This window comes from Pseudorca crassidens, chromosome 2, assembly GCF_039906515.1.
Source record: "Pseudorca crassidens isolate mPseCra1 chromosome 2, mPseCra1.hap1, whole genome shotgun sequence".
Classification (NCBI taxonomy): domain Eukaryota; kingdom Metazoa; phylum Chordata; class Mammalia; order Artiodactyla; family Delphinidae; genus Pseudorca; species Pseudorca crassidens.
In genome coordinates, this window is record NC_090297.1 from 127350223 (window position 1) to 127366493 (window position 16271).

Below are 16271 nucleotides of genomic sequence, written 5' to 3' on the forward strand. Positions count from 1 at the left end.
CTCTCCTGTTGCAGAGCACAGGCTCCGGATGCGCAGGCTCAGCGGCCATGGCTCACGGGCCCAGCTGCTCTGCAGCACGTGGGATCTTCCCAGACTGGGGCACGAACCCGTGTCCCCTGCATCGGCAGGCGGACTCTCAACCACTGCGCCACCAGGGAAGCCCTCATCCATATTCTTTTGTCTCTGTTTTTCCTTTTTTCTTTTGCCCTACCCAGGTATGTGGGGAGTTTCTTGATTTGGGGGAAGTCTGAGGTCTTCTGCCAGCGTTCAGTAGGTGTTCTGTAGGAGTTGTTCCACATGTAGATGTATTTTTGATGTATTTGTGGGCAGGAAGGTGATCTCCGCGTCTTACTCCTCCGCCATCTTGAACGTCCTCTCTCTCCCCCTTTCTTTTTTTTCTTCCTTCCTTTCCCTCTCTCCCTCTCTCCCTCCCTCCCTCCCTCCCTCTCTCTCTCTCTCCCTCCCTCCCTCCCTTCCTTCCTTCCTTCCCTCCCTCCATTTCTCCCTTCTTTCTTTCCTTCCTCCACCCCTCCCTGCCTCCCTATTCCTTATCACTCGTCCAAATCTGGCATACTATTTCTGTCTTTTTTGGTGTAGTTCAAATGCCACCTAGTATGAAGCCCTCCTTGATAACCCCAGCCACATACCATCTCTTCTCTTCTTTCTAACGTAGCCCCTGGGCCTTTCTTAGGCCCTCCTGTATGCTGTATGGCTCTGGGATTATTCCCACATATGACTGTTTTTTCTTCTAGCCTTAAACTCCATGGGGGCTAGAATAATTGTTTAATTCCCATAGCAAACACCTGACACTTCACATCTTTGTAGAACAAATGGCCTTTGTTGACTGTAATTGAGAAGGAGTGTAAAAAACTTTGTGTCACTCTTGTTACTAAAATACTGTGTTTCTGAATGAAAGATTATTATTAGGATTGTATAATGGTAGTTCTAAATAGAAATACTTGTGGCTTTATATTATTTTTGCTGTTTGGGGTATTTCCTTTTATCTTTTCCAGGATTTCATTTGGAAAGTTAATGTTGTTTCAGGTTATTAGCTAAGTTACAGAAATAAATATTCATCTAGTTCTAGAATATTGGGATTCTGAATATGTGTGATACTTGTTTTCCATTTTATAGTTATGGAAAGTAAGATTTTCATTTGTGGACCCACATTATTTTTTCTGCTTATAGACTTTAATGATTCAAAGAAGAGTCTAGTACGAAATTGGGAAAAGTTAATGTTGAAAACCTAAATCACAGAACTTTGTTTTGCTTCTGGATAGGCCCTGCAATCATAGAAATAAAGCAACCATAATTTTAGTCACCCAACTCTTGCCCGTAACGCAGGTAAGGTTTTCTTTAGGTGTATTCCTGAAACACCATATGTAAAATACAGTTTGCTAAATGGTATATTTTAATTTATATTTTAAACCCAAAGATTTTATGTCTATTAGACAGTTGTAACTAGAATCATTTTTATAAAGCAGAGACTATTTTAAAGCAAAGGATTATAATTAACCTTATAAACAAGTTTGCTTGTTTATAAGTTGAACTTACCCAAGGTGAAGATTGCATTCATCTTAGCCTTTTCTTTACAATAAATCTTTCTTGCTGAATATATTGCCAAGTAGTGAAATTGGGCCACCTTGAGTTTCACGTCAGTTTCCTTTCCATTTACGTCCTCTATAGAGGTGCTAATCACCAGTGAAATAGTTAAAAGGTGATGCTAACAGCAAAAAGAAGCACTAAAGGACAGGGCAGTCTATAAACTAAACAATCAAGTTTCTAAAAAAAAAAATGAAGTGAGGTTATATTGCCTAACAGCATTATTGCCTTGATTTTCTCATTTGCAGTGGAGATCAAAGAGTCTCTGACTTTGATTTTCTCCACTCCCTGCTGCATTGCCACCCCAGTGGCATGTTCTCATTAACCCAGTTTCTTGACCTTTAGCTACTGCACTGAAGAATTCAAATTCGCAAGAATTGAATTGCCTCATTCATATCTGCAAGGTTCGAATCATGGTTAAGTTTTAGGCGGGGTGTCTGATGAACAGGCTGCAAGTGAGAGTGGGTGTCCTTTAGTGAGGATTTGCGCTTGCTAAGCTGTATTGTTTCATTCACTCATTTTCTCATTTAGCTTTTCCGTAGCACTAAGGACAGTGATTCTCAGTGTAGTCATTGTGACACATCATGCTATCTCTGGCTGACTAATGAGGTTCTGAGACAATTTAAGAATAGATTTTTCACTTAAAAATATGCCACATGAAATTATTAAGAAGAATGAAGGAGTAAGTATTGAAGATAAGATGTCCAGCAACTCCTGCAAAGAAGGATTACTAACCCTTTGCCAAAGCTTTAATGAATTTTTTTCTTTTGCTTTTCACATAGATTAAACAAAACAGTGTGAGAACTTCTCTCCCTCATACTTTCTTGGGAATAGGGACCTTGTTCCCTATTCTGCTGAATCCTTCATTGTCAATTAATAAAATGCTTTGCACAAATTGAATAATCAGGAAATATTAATTTAAAATTACTTTTTTTGGTAGTTGGGAAAAACTCAAATCTGTTGGCAAGTTGATAGGACTGTGGGTATTTATTTATGAAAAATGCTTGCAACTGAAGCGGACTTCTCTCCTATACTAAACGTGCTTCTGGTAAAAGGATCTGCTGAACCACCTGTTTCTCCCATGAACTGGAGAAGAGACTTGTGTTAAGTGACAGAGGTGAAAGTAAGCCCCATTTATTCCACTGCTTTTCTGCAGAGGTGTGAACCCAGACTGGACAATTTATCATCCAGGGGAGAGCCAGGTGGCCATGGCTTTATTTCTTTTATATTATATTTTTGCATGGAAAGGTATGTCATTAGTACTTTAGGGGAAGAAGAATATTGCATTGATCCCTAGAGGTACTTGGTACTGTTGGGACCTTTCATCAAGCAGATTCTGTCTACCTCAGTGAGTGTATTTCTGACCTTTGAGATCAAGTTCTCTTTTTTTTTAAATGGAAAAAAAACATTAATATGTGAAAAAACAGAAATAACCTGAGGAAATTATCCATCTGATCAGATCCTCTGTCATTCTGGGAAATTTGACTATTACAACCTTTATAGAAATTTACTAAGATTTTAACATGGAGCCTCCTATATTTTCTGTCAGAGTGTTTCTAGTTGTACAATAAAGTAAATAGATTTCATGCTAATACATTTAATTTTATCTGTAACATTCTCATAATTCAATCTGCTGCCCCCAAATCAAAATTAATGTACTTTTGGCTTATCTACTAGTTTGAATCACCTGTATCATTCTGCCCATACTCAGTTGCTAACATGTATTCAGGGTCTGATATATGAAAGGCTCCATTTTAGTTGTTCAAAGAAGCAAGGGTTGGAAGTAGTTAGAAAGTCCTTTCTTTATTACAGTTTTCAAACATCAAATCATAATGAGTTTTAATGAAAAATGACTCACTGTGTTGAGTAGCTGTGTTTTTAAAATCTAGGGTTTTTTTTTTTGTTGTTACAGCTCACAGAAGAGAATGAAGAATTATATGATGTGTGCAATTAGTGCTGTCCACTTTAGATTACTTTGGATATTTGAAAGCATGAAAGCATTCAGACAGGTGAATGTTGCAGTTGCAGGTAATGGAAACCACTCTAGCTATATAAGCAAAAAAAAAAAAAAAAAAGTATCTGCCAAGGGAATTGCTACCTTTAATAAGTTTAGGAAACTGGGGACTCAGGAAATCTCTATGCCAACTTCTGGTTTGACCACTTTAGTCACCACCAAGAGTCACGAACCACCTGTTGTCTTCTGGGACATTCTACCTTAGCTGTGATTCACAATCAGATTGCTGCCTGAACTGTTAGCTTCAAAGCTGTCTGCTGCCTGCTAGATTTATACCAGCAAAAAAACACCTTGAGTGCTGCTTCTCTCCCACTTAACTTGATTCTGAATTCAGTTCTTACGGAAGTACATCTAATGGTGAAACCTAAATTGCATTGAGAATGCTAGTTACAAGGGATTCTGGAAAACAAAGATTTTGGCATTCTAGCTTCTGCAGTATAGGAAGGCAGAGAAGGAGACTGGAACAGAAGTTGAGCTAGCTGGTTGCTGTCTCTACCACAAATGCTCTTGTGTTATTCCCTGTGACTTCTAGAAAATAATCTTAAATTTAGAATTTGACTGATTAAATAAGGGAAACGATTTTCAGATATAGACCTTGTATTTTGTATTTAGGTCTTCATGTAGATTTTTAAATAGATTTTTTGTTTTTATAATCTAATTCTTCAGAAGAGTATCTAGTAATCAGCAGTTACATGGTCAGATGTGTCAACTGTAATCGTTCAAGTATCTATAGGTGTAGTTATAGTTTGTATTACATATGTCTTCTCTTTAGAACTTGGCTATTTTTTGAAATTGAACTTTTCCGACTGGTGCTTATGCTAGTGCATTTAATTGAGATTATTTTTTGCCATAGAGAGCAATAAGTAGAGCAAATGGAGCATAAACAGTATTAGTTTACTAACTTCTTTAATTTTATGATCATGATATTGAATATACATTAAGTATAGTGTAGAATATACTTAAGATAGAGCTCCTTCTTTCAGGAACTTAACATTTAAGGAAATGGACAATGTATAATGCTTTTTAACCTGAAAATTCTTCTTTCCAGTTTTGTCTTTTCACATAGAACTAAGCAGAGGGACTGAGGGGTGTGGTTTTCAGCTGTACTTGGGAATATTTACATGACTGGTAAATTTTCAGATGAGATAATAGGAGATTCCAGGCAGAGGGCCAGGCTGAGCCAGAAGTGGCACCATAGAGCCAGGCAGGGCCTGAAAGAGCTGGAGAGTCTGGATGAAGGCCATGGGTGAACTATTATTCTGTGTATGTCGTTGAAATGGCAGCATTCTCCATACAGTATAGATATGCAAATACCAGCACCCAGAGAGCCCCACTTTGATGTGTTGCCAAGCTCCTTTGGCCTCTAGTGGGTGCTGAGTGGGAGAGATTCCAGCCTCAGTCTAAACATCTGTTAGGAGAACAACAGGATTAATTTCGGAATTTGTCCATCTCCTACCTCAGTTTCTCCAAGGAGACAGTTTTGTTATTTGACCTGAATGTTACATAATGTTTTAGGAACCAAATCTTAGAATTTTCTATGAAACAATAAATTTGCAATACCAACTGAATATTATTTCTCTTTAAATAGATTTTTTTCCAGGTCTAGAATTATTATTTTTGACTTTAGTTTGAAATAATTTCAAACATAGAAAAATTGCAAGAATAATATAAAAATCTCCTGCACACCCTTCACCCAGATTAACCAATTTTTAATGTTTTGCACACACACACATGTGTGTGTATGTCTTTTCCTGTACCATTTGAGAGTTAGTGGAGATATCATGCCCCTTTACTCCTAAACACTTCTGTGTATATTGCTTAAGAACAAGGACATTCTCTTATATAACCACGTGGATATATAATCCCTATTCAAAATTTACCAACTGTCCCAATAATATTCTTTAGATCAGAGGTCCCTAACCTTTTTGGCACCAGGGACCGGTTTCGTGGAAGACAATTTTTTCACAGACTGGGGTGGGGGATGGTTTTGGGATGATTCAAGTGCATTACATTTATTGTGCACTTTATTTCTATTATTATTACATTGTAATCTATAATGAAATAATTCTACAGCTCACCATAATGCAGAATCAGTGGGAGCCCTGAGCTTGTTTTCCTGCAACTAGATGGTCCCATCTGGGGGTGATGGGAGACAGTGGCACCCGAGGTGTGTTGCTTATGTCCAGTCTACTCCGTCATCTCGTTTTGGTGGCCGTCACTGCAGAAAACCCTGCTTCACAAAGATAGGATGTTGGAAATGGAAGCAGGCTTTTCAGTGCTTTTGTGGCAATCTCAGGGTATTCCGCCTTGACTTTAATCCAGAACACATGGAGATTTGAAGTTGTCTCAAACATACTTTTAAGGCCACCATCACTTGCGATCTCAAGCAGTTGATTCTCTTCTAGCACAGACAATGTCGATTCACCTGGCTTGTTCACAAATGGGGCACAGATCCATTCCTTCCCAGTTCTGGGGTCTTTTGTGGTTGGGAGGTAATGCTCAAACTCTTTTGAAAGCTGAGATAGGTGATCATGCACCAGGTGGGAGAAAGAAGGCCCTGGCTCAGTCTCTTTCAAAATCTCTGCCAATGTTTGAAACATGTCAGAAATCCCAATGTTCCCTCATCACCCCCATAATTCCAGTTTGGCTTTGAATGCAGCCACTTTGTCTGCCGACTTGAGCACAGTTGTCATTCTCCCCTGAAGTGACAGATTGAGTTCATTGAGCAGGTTGAATATATCACACCAGTAAGCAAGTTTTGTGACCCATTCTGTGTCACTGAAATGTGCTGCCAGTGGTGACTGTTTTTCTAAAAGAAATCTCTGGAACAGCTCTTGTAACTCAAAAACTCTGGCCAGTGATCTACCTTTAGAAAGCCATCTCACTTCTTTGTATAAGAGAAGATGTGTGTGCTCTGCGTCCATCTCCTCACAGAGCTGCGCGAACAGACGTGAGTTAAGGACATGTACTTTAATGTAGTTGATAATTTTAATCACATTCTGCCAAACATTGTTAAGTTCAGGTGACATTTTTCAGCTAGCCAGCATTTCTTTATGGATGACACAGTGCATAGAAGCGACCTCTTTGACCCGAGTAGTGAAACCAGAAAGCCATCTAGTCATGGCAGCTGCTCTGTCCATACATATACCGACACAAAGTGACCAATTCAGTTTTCCTGATAAGTAATCATTCAAAGACTTGAATAGTTCTGCAGTTGTGGTGTTGGTTGGCAGCAGAAGTGCACATAACATATTCTCATGTGCATCCTGAAAAATTTATTGCACAGAAACAAGCATTGTTGCCTTGTCAACATCAGTAGACTCATCAACCTGGATTGTGTACCACGGTGACTCATTAATCCTCTCTAACAATTGTGCCTCACTAACCTCTGCTATTTCATCAGTTCTTCTAGTTATGGTGCTAGCTGAAAGAGGAACACGTACCACCTTTGAACTGCAGCCTCTCCTAAAAGTTCATGATAAATGTCCTTAATAGCAGGCAGGATCAACTCTTCACCAATAGTAAAGGGCTTCTTAGCTTTAGCAATGCAGTTAGCCACTAAGAATGATGCTCTCAGTGCAGACACATTTGATGAAGTGGTAGCCTTCAATAATTGATTCTGTTCTTCGTGTTCATATTGTTTTCTTTTGAAAAACTCCAAAGGCTTGTTTTTTAATGCGGGATGCTTGGTCTCCATGTGGTGAAGCAGTTCTGAAGGTTTCATGGCTTCCTTGGATAGCAGGTCTCCACATATTGTACAAAGTGGGCTTGGAGAATGTGAATCACCTGTTGCAATGAACCTGTAATTTAAGTAGGACTCTTGGTATTCTCTTTTAAATGCAGCTTTCTTTTTGTTGACAGTCTTAGAGTCTTCGGCTGTCTCATCATTGGGTCTTTACCCCTTTTCAAAGAAGTCCTCCAGTGACGTTTGTTTTTTACTCATTTTGGCTAGGGTTAGCTTGTGGGCTTACCAAAACTGTGATTGAGACAAGTGCACAGTATGGGAGAGAGGCGCAGACAGAGGTGGTAAATAAAATAATGGGTGAAAATATAAAATAAAATAATGGGCGGGGCACATGCAGACTAAAATAAGGGTTGGGTTCTGACTTAAAGCCTGCCACCAGATGCAGCTGTACAATTGAAGTACATCAACTCACTTGCCACTGTAAAGCCTGCCACCAAATGCAGCTTGTCACTTGCCACTCACTGATAGGGTTTTGATATGAGTCTACAGGCGATTTATTATGGTCTCTGTGCAGTCAAACCTCTCTGCTAATGATAATCTGTATTTGCAGCCACTCCCCAGCGCTAGCATCATCGCCTCAGCTCCACCTCAGATCATCAGGCATTAGATTCTCATAAGCAGCGCGCAACCTAGATCCCTCGCTGCACAGTTCACAGTAGGGTTCGCGCTCCTATGAGAATCTAATGCTGCCGCTGATCTGACAGGAAGTGGAGCTCAGGGGTAATGCAAGCGATGGGGAGCAGCTGTAAATACAGATGAAGCTTCGCTCGCTTACTCGCCGCTCACCTCCTGCTGTGTGGCCTGGTCCATGGCCCGGGGGTTGGGAACCCTGCTTTAAAGTGTATTTCCCCTTGACCAAGCAACCAAGTCAAGATCACATACTGCATTTAGTTGTCATGTCTTTCTAATCTCCTTTAATCTGGAACATTTCCCTAGCCTTTCCTTTTCTTTCATGACACATACCACTGAAGAGTATAAGCCAGTTGTCTTATAGACTAACCATTAATTTTGGCTTGTATGATTCAATTTTTAAAAAATAAATGACTTTATATTTTAATTTGAAAAACATAGAAATATATGAGAAGGAAAACATTCACCTATGATCCTGCTATCCAAGGATACAGTTGACATATTTCCTTTCTTCCCCTATGAATATATTTTTCTACGTTATTGAGATCATTCTGTATATGCGATTTTTGTAGCTGATTTTATGAGAATTTTCCACCTTATTAAATGCTCATTGAAAGCATAATTTTAGTAGCTTCCTTGTATTTATTACAGATACACTAACATATATTTAAATATTCTTTTATTGTTGGACATTTAAATTGTTTCAGAAGCTCAGGGCATTCCCAGTCTGACTTTTGAGTAAGGTTTGCTTTCTCCCAATGTGCCAGTGTACCTGTCTGTTCAGAGTGTTTGTCACACCATCTGCATTTTCTCAGTCTGCCTGCTGGGAGATCACAGGGAGTTGAATATAGCTGAGTCAAGCAGATGTTCAACTTGGATGCATCTTCAGGGTCTTGTCTTATTCCAGTCCTGAAGAAGCTTCTTGGGCTCTGAGAGACAGACAGAGCTTCTGGCTGAAAGAATACTCCACAGTTTTTCAGTGGAAACAGCAGCCCATGGATTCCAGTTTGGTTCTGGTGTTCTCTTTGGGGATTTGTATCAACGATGAAAGAAGCAGAGGTTGGCTGAGTCTGTCACCTCCTGAAACGTTTTTTTTTTTTTTCTTCAGAATGAAGAATATGCATCATCTCTTCTGTGATTCTTTTCTTGACGCTCCTGTCCAGCCTTCCACACTGGACCCAGCATGGTTAATCACCCTCACCTCTGAGTTATCCATGAATCTTGTCCTTAGGTCTGTTACTGTAGCCCTCATACTGTATTGTGTACAAGACTGGCTTACCCACAAAGCTTTGAGTTTTTTATCAGTTAGACTTTTCCCTGCAATGAACTACCCTAAAACTTAGTGGCTTAGAACAGCAGCCATTAATGTAGCTCATGATTCTGTGGAATCAGCAGTTTGGGCTGTGCTTAGCAGGGCTCAGCTGATTTTTGCTGGGATGGACTCTTATGGATGGCCACTGGTTCAGCTGGGGGCTGGCTGATTGATGACTGGGACACCTCAGTTATTCTCTTGGGGTTTCTCATTCTTAAACAAGCTACTTGGGCTTGTTGACTCATGGCCACAGGGTTCCCAAGAGCATTAAGAGGGCAAACCCTGAAGTGCAAGAACTTTTCAAATTTCTGCTTCTGGTACATTTGCTACTGACCCATTGTCCAAAGCAAGTCATATGGCTGACCCCAGAGTGACTGTGGGAGGGCGCTATATAAGGGTGTAGATATGTCAACAAATGGGGCCATTTCTGCAGTTAATCCACTAGAAGTTCCTTGATGTCAGGGTTGAATTTACACATCTTTCTACACTTAGCTTGTATCATGCGTTTGGCACAAGTTAGTTGCCTGGGAAATGTTGAACTGATCTGTATAGTTACCTGACTCCTTTAGCATCTCCCCAAATTCTAGGGTACAGTGAGAGCATTAAGGCAATGCTCTGGGGTGCCAAGCTTTAGGAGACTCTGCTTCTGGCTATTGATCAGTTAGTTGATAAGGAGTGTCTAAGAGAAGGTGGGTAAACACTTGGTATTTTTTTAAAAAATCAGATTTTTAGTGGAATCCTAATAACCTTCTCTATCTCCTAGACAAAACATGCATACTTTTATAATTATCTTGTACTCTTATCTTTCTTAAAAGATTGCCCTTGATGTTCATTTTAATCTGATTTTATTCTGTAAAACTATTAGGAAGAGGGCATACAGCTGTGTTTAGACTGTATCCTCTAGAGTCAAGGCCTCTGAAGAATTCTTGAAATTTCAAATAACTAGGAAGAGTACCTCCCTTAGTTATATGCAATGGGGACCTCTGTCGTAGCCTTCAAACTGTAGAGGGTCTTACTCTATCTTTCCTCTGGCTTTATGGGGCTAGGAGTTGGAGGGGTCAAGGATGTGCCAGGGGGCACATGCTCACCTAGAGATTGTACCCTTCCTCCTTCTAAATTATGTTCCAGGTAACTCAGACTCCAAAATTTTCTGCCTAAGTGGCCTTAAGTTGCTTTCAGGACCTGGGTGGGCCTCTTTGCTTTTCTCCTAAAGGCACACCACACCAATGTGTTCCCCTTAGGTGCAAGAAATGTCCAAGGAGTAGCATTTGCACAGTGGGGTTTAGGGAGAAGATGGATCTTGGACTTTGGGTTGGGGTACCCATAACCTTGCTTTGGAGGATTCTGAGGGTGCGGGTTGGAACTGGGAGTATGATGAGATGTTGACAGGCCCTAGGCTAGGGGCCACTTTGCCTTGCACTGCAAAGGTTGTGGGTTGTCTGATCAGGAATCTTGAAAGGCTGTTTGTTGTCAGTAGTGGAATATTCCAGGGGAGCAAGAGCTGGACTGGTCTCTTTGGTTCGTTTGTTTTTTTTGTTTTAATTGAAGTATAGTTGATGTACAATATTATATATTAGCGGTGTACAATATAGTGATTCATAATTTTTAAAGGTTATATTCTATTTATAGCTATTATAAAATATTGACTATATTCCCTGTGTTGTATAATATATCCTTATTACAACTTATTTTATACATAGTAGTTTGTACCTCTTAATCCCTTACCCCTATGTAGCCCCTCCCCCCTTCCCTCTCCCCACTGGTAACCACTAGTTTGTTTTCTATATTTGTTAGTTGGCTTTTTTATTTATTTGTTTATTTTTTTTTTTTTTGCGGTACGTGGACCTCTCATTGTTGTGGCCTCTCCCGTTGCGGAGCACAGGCTCCGGACGCGCAGGCTCAGCGGCCATGGCTCACGGGCCCAGCAGCTCCACGGCATGTGGCATCTTCCTGGACCGGGGCACGAACCCGTGTCCCCTGCATCGGCCGGCGGACTCTAAACCACTGCGCCACCAGGGAAGCCCTTTTTTTTTTTTTAATATTCATTAGTTTGTTGCATTTTTTTAGATTCCACATGTAAGTGATACCATACAGTATTTGCCTTTCTCTGACTTATTTCATTCATCATAATGTCCTCCTAGTCCATCCATGTTGCTGCAAATGCAAAATTTCATTGTTTTTTATGGCTTAGTAATATTCCACCTGTTCTTTATCCATTCATCTGTTGATGGACACTTAGGTTGCTTCCATATCTTGACAATTGTAAATAGTGCTACTATGACATCAGGGTGCATGTATCTTTTCAAATAGGTGTTTTCTTTTTTTTTTTCTTTAGGATGCATACCCAGGAGTGGAATTGCTGGGTCAAATCACAGTTCTATTTTTAGTTTATTAAGAAACCTCCATACTGTTTTCCACAGTGGCTGCATAGACTGGTCTTTTTTGAATTCTGGGAGTTTTGCTAAAAATTAAATGACTTCTGGAATATAATGAGCTAAACACTGCTAAATAGCTGCTTAACCTACTACATTTTATGGCAGTAAGTGAATTTGTTTCTTCTTTTGTGAGATTATGAGCTGAAAGTTTGGTTCCTGTTAATATATGACAAAATTATGAGATTGTATTCTTTCTTTTAGGAAAACGGTCAAGTTGTTAAGCTACTTTTCCTTGATCAATAATAAAATCTTTTGAGGTCTAAGTGAATACTGTGTAAAGTAATCATTACATCATTATGGTATAATGATGCCTTTTTTTTGTCCTTCCCTCTCCCCTGCTCTTTTTTCTTTCCTTCAAAATCCCCATGGTCAGTCACTGCCTGCCTGGAAAATTACCTTTGCCTTTGTTATTTACCTTATGATTTTAGGAATTTAGAATGGTGTAGGAGTCTTAACAGACGAGTTGGAATCAAAGCTTATTGTTTTCTGGCTATGGCTTGAATTTGAAATAAGTAAGGGCAAACATAAAAGTTTTAATCTTTAAAATGTGAGAATTAGGTTAAGTTATTAGTGGTGAACATATGTCTAGTAATTTCATTTACAAGACATTTGATTAATGACTATACTATAAACATTTCTTCAGATTCACATAGCTCTCTTACAGCCAAATTATTTTTGCAAGTTAGCACATAGAGTTATCTTTTCTGGCTTAATGTTTGAAAGAGTCATTATACACTTTCTTACTAGAAAGTTATTTCCTATTGGTTATAGTAGAATTATATTTTAATGTGTTGTGATTGGATAGTAATGTATTATCATCAAATAAAAGGGCAAGAGAAGGTAGATTTATCAGACAATTGAATTATTGGAGATGTAATTGCTGTGAGGGAAAACCCAATTGCCTGTTGGTTGTAGACAGAGTGCTTCCTATTTTCTGCTGGAGGACTAGAATTGATTAGATTCAAGCCAGTAGACTTCTGCTGATATTCATAGAATCACAGAATTATAGAGATAGGATTTTAAAAATTATCTAATCCAATACCTTCATTTAAAAAATAAGGATATTGGGCTTCCCAGGTGGCACAGTGGTTGAGAGTCTGCCTGCTGATGCAGGGGACACGAGTTCGTGCCCTGGTCCAGGAGGATCCCACATGCCGCGGAGCGGCTGAGCCCGTGAGCCATGGCTGCTGAGCCTGCGCATCCGGAGCCTGTGCTCCGCAACGGGAGAGGCCACAACAGTGAGAGGCCCACGTACCGCAAAAAAAAAAAAGTATTGAGGTGAAAGTTCTCTTGTTCAAGGTCACACTGTAGTCAGAACCCAAGGACCATAACCCTGAGCTAGTGACCATTACTTCTAAATACAGAGATTGTCTGCTCTTTGTTCATATTAGGTACACATTCTGGAGGTGAGGTCTTTTTAAAAAATTGTTTATTATTTAAAAGATTTTCTATAATTTTCACAGATGCATGAACAATTAAGCCAGTTCTTAGCCTGTTTTTAAAGTTCTTTGGTTTGCCTTTATTATTGCCAGAGTTATTATTGCAAAAAGATCCCATGCTTTTTTTTTTTTTAATGCGGTATGCGGGCCTCTCACTGTTGTGGCCTCTCCTGTTGTGGAGCACAGGCTCCAGATGCACAGGCTCAGTGGCCGTCACGGGCCCAGCCGCTCCGCGGCATGTGGGATCTTCCCAGACCAGGGCATGAACCCGTGTCCCCTGCATCAGCAGGCAGACTCTCAACCACTCCGCCACCAGGGAAGCCCTGCTTTTTTAATATTGAGTTACATGAGCTGTTTATATATTTTGGAGATTAAGCCTTTGTCCATTGATTCATTTGCAAATATTTTCTCCTATTCTAAGGGCTACCTTTTCGTCTTGTTTATAGTTTCCTTTGCTGTGCAAAAGCTTTTAAGTTTCATTAGGTCCTATTTGTTTATTTTTGTTTTTATTTCCATTACTCTAGGAAGTGGGTCAAAAAAGAACTTGCTGTGATTTATGTCAAAGTGTGTTCTTCCTATGTTTCCTCTAAGAGTTTTATAGTGTCTGATCTTACATTTAGGTCTTGAATACATTTTTAGTTTATTTTTGCGTATGGTGTTAGGGAGTGTTCTAATTTTATTCTTTTACATATAGCTGTCCAAGTTTCCCAGCACCACTTATTGAAGAGAGTGTCTTTTCTCCATTGTATGTCCTTGCCTTTCTCCATTGTATATCCTTCAACTATCGTTTGTCATAGATTAGTTGACCATAGGTGCGTTGGTTTATCTCTGGGCTTTCTATCCTGTTCCATTGATCTATATTTCTGTTTTTGTGCCAGTACCATATTGTCTTGATTACTGTAGCTTTGTAGTATAGTCTGAAGTCAGGGAACCTGATTCCTCCAGCTCCTTGTTTTTCCGCTCAAGATTGCTTTGGCTATTTAGAATCTTTTGTGTCTCCATACAAATTTTAAGATTTTTTATTCTAGTTTTGTAAAAAATGCCATTGGTAGTTTGATAGGGATTGTATTGAATCTGTAGATTGCTTTGGATAGTATAGTCATTGTCACAATATGGATTTTTCCAATCCAAGAACATGGTATATCTCTCCATCTGTTTGTGTCATCTTTGATTTCTTTCATCAGTGTCTTATAGTTTTCTGAGTACAGGGCTTTTACCTCTTTAGGTAGGTTTATTCCTAGGTATTTTATTCTTTTGGTTGCAGTAGTTAATGGGGTTGTTTCCTTAATTTATCTTTCTGATATTTTGTTGTTAGTGTAGAGGAATGCAAGAGACTTCTGTGCATTAATTTTGTATCCTGCAACTTTACCAAATTCATTGATTAGCTCTAGTAGTTTTCTGGTGGCATCTTTAGGATTCTCTGTGTATAGTATCATGTCATCTGCAAACATTGACAGTTTTACTTCTTCTTTTCCAATTTGTATTCCTTTTATTTCTTTTTCTTCTCTGATTGCTATGGCTAGGAATTCCAAAGCTATGTTGAATAAGAGTGGCTACAGTGGACATCCTTGTCTTGTTCCTGATCTTAGAGGAAATGCTTTCAGTTTTTCACCATTGAGACTAATGTTTTCTGTGGGTTTCTCTTATATGGCCTTTATGATTTTGAGGTAGGTTCCCTCTATGCCTACTTTCTGGAGAGTTTTTGTCATAAATGGGTGTTGAAAGCTTTTTGTCAAAAGCTTTTTCTGCATCTATTGAGATGATCATATGGTTTTTATTCTTCAATTTGTTAATATGGTGTATCACATTGATTTGCATATATTGAAGAATGCTTGCATTCCTGGGAAAAATTTCACTCGATCATGGTGTATGATCCTTTTAATATGTTGTTGGATTCTGTTTGGTAGTATTTTGTTGAGGATTTTTGCATTTATATTCATAAGTGATATTGGTCTGTAATTTTCTTTTATGTAGTATCTCTGTCTGGTTTTGGTATCAGGGTGATTGTGGCCTCGTAGAATGAGTTTGGGAGTATTCCTTCCTCTGCAGTTTTTTGGAAGAGTTTGAGAAGGATGGATGTTAGTTCTTCTCTAAATGTTTGGTAGAATTCACTTGTGAAGCCATCTGGTCCTGGACTTTATTTGTTGGAAGATTTTTTTTTTTCTAATTTTTACTTACTTATTTATTTTTGGCTGCGTTTGGTCTTCATTGCTGCGCGAGGGCTTTTCTCTAGTTGCAGTGAGCAGGGGCTACTGTTCGTTGCGGTGCATGGGTTTCTCATTGCGGTGGCTTCTCTTGTTGTGGAGCACAGACTCTATGCTCATGGGCTTCAGTAGTTGTGGCACACGGGCTCAGTAGTTGTGGCTCATGGGCTCTAGAGCGCAGGTTCAGTAATTGTGGTGCATGGACTTAGTTACTCCATGGCATGTGGGATCTTCCTGTACCAGGGCTCAAACCCATGTCCCCTGCATTGGCAGGTGGATTCTGAACCACTGTGCCTCCAGGGAAGTCCCTGTTGGAAGATTTTCAGTCACAGTTTCAATTTCATTACTTGTGATTGGTCTGTTTGTATTTTCTATTTCATCTTCATTCAGCCTTGGAAGGTTATACCTTTCTAAGAACTTGTCCATTTCTTCCAGATTGTCCATTTTATTGGCATAGAGTTGCATGTAGTAGTCTTTTATGATGCTTTGTATTTCTGCAGTGTCCGTTGTATGTTCTCCTTTTGCATTTCTAATTTCATTGATTTGAGTCCTCTCCCTCTTTTTCTTGATGAGTCTGTCTAAAGGTTTGTCAATTTTGTTTACGTTGTCAAAGAACCAGCTTTTAGTTTTATTGATCTTTGCTATTGTTTTCTTTGTTTCTATTTCATTTATTTCTGCTCTGATCTTTATGAGTTCTTTCCTTCGACTAACTTTGGGTTTTATTTGTTCTTTTTTCTCTAGTTGCTTTAGGTGTAAGGTTAGATTGTTTGAGATGTTTCTTGTTTTCTGAGGTAGGATTGTATTGCTATAAACTTCCATCTTAGAACTGCTTTTGCTGCATCCATAGGTTTTGGATCATTGGGTTTCCATTGTCATTTGTCTCTAGGTGT

The 16271-nt window shown here is 39.3% G+C and overlaps 1 protein-coding gene across 9 annotated transcripts in view; it reads left to right on the forward strand.

Annotated features, from left to right (window-relative positions):
• DNM3 (dynamin 3) overlaps positions 1–16271 on the forward strand; it is a 570760-nt gene that overhangs the window by 36555 nt on the left and 517934 nt on the right. The gene's annotated exons all lie outside the window — the stretch shown is intronic.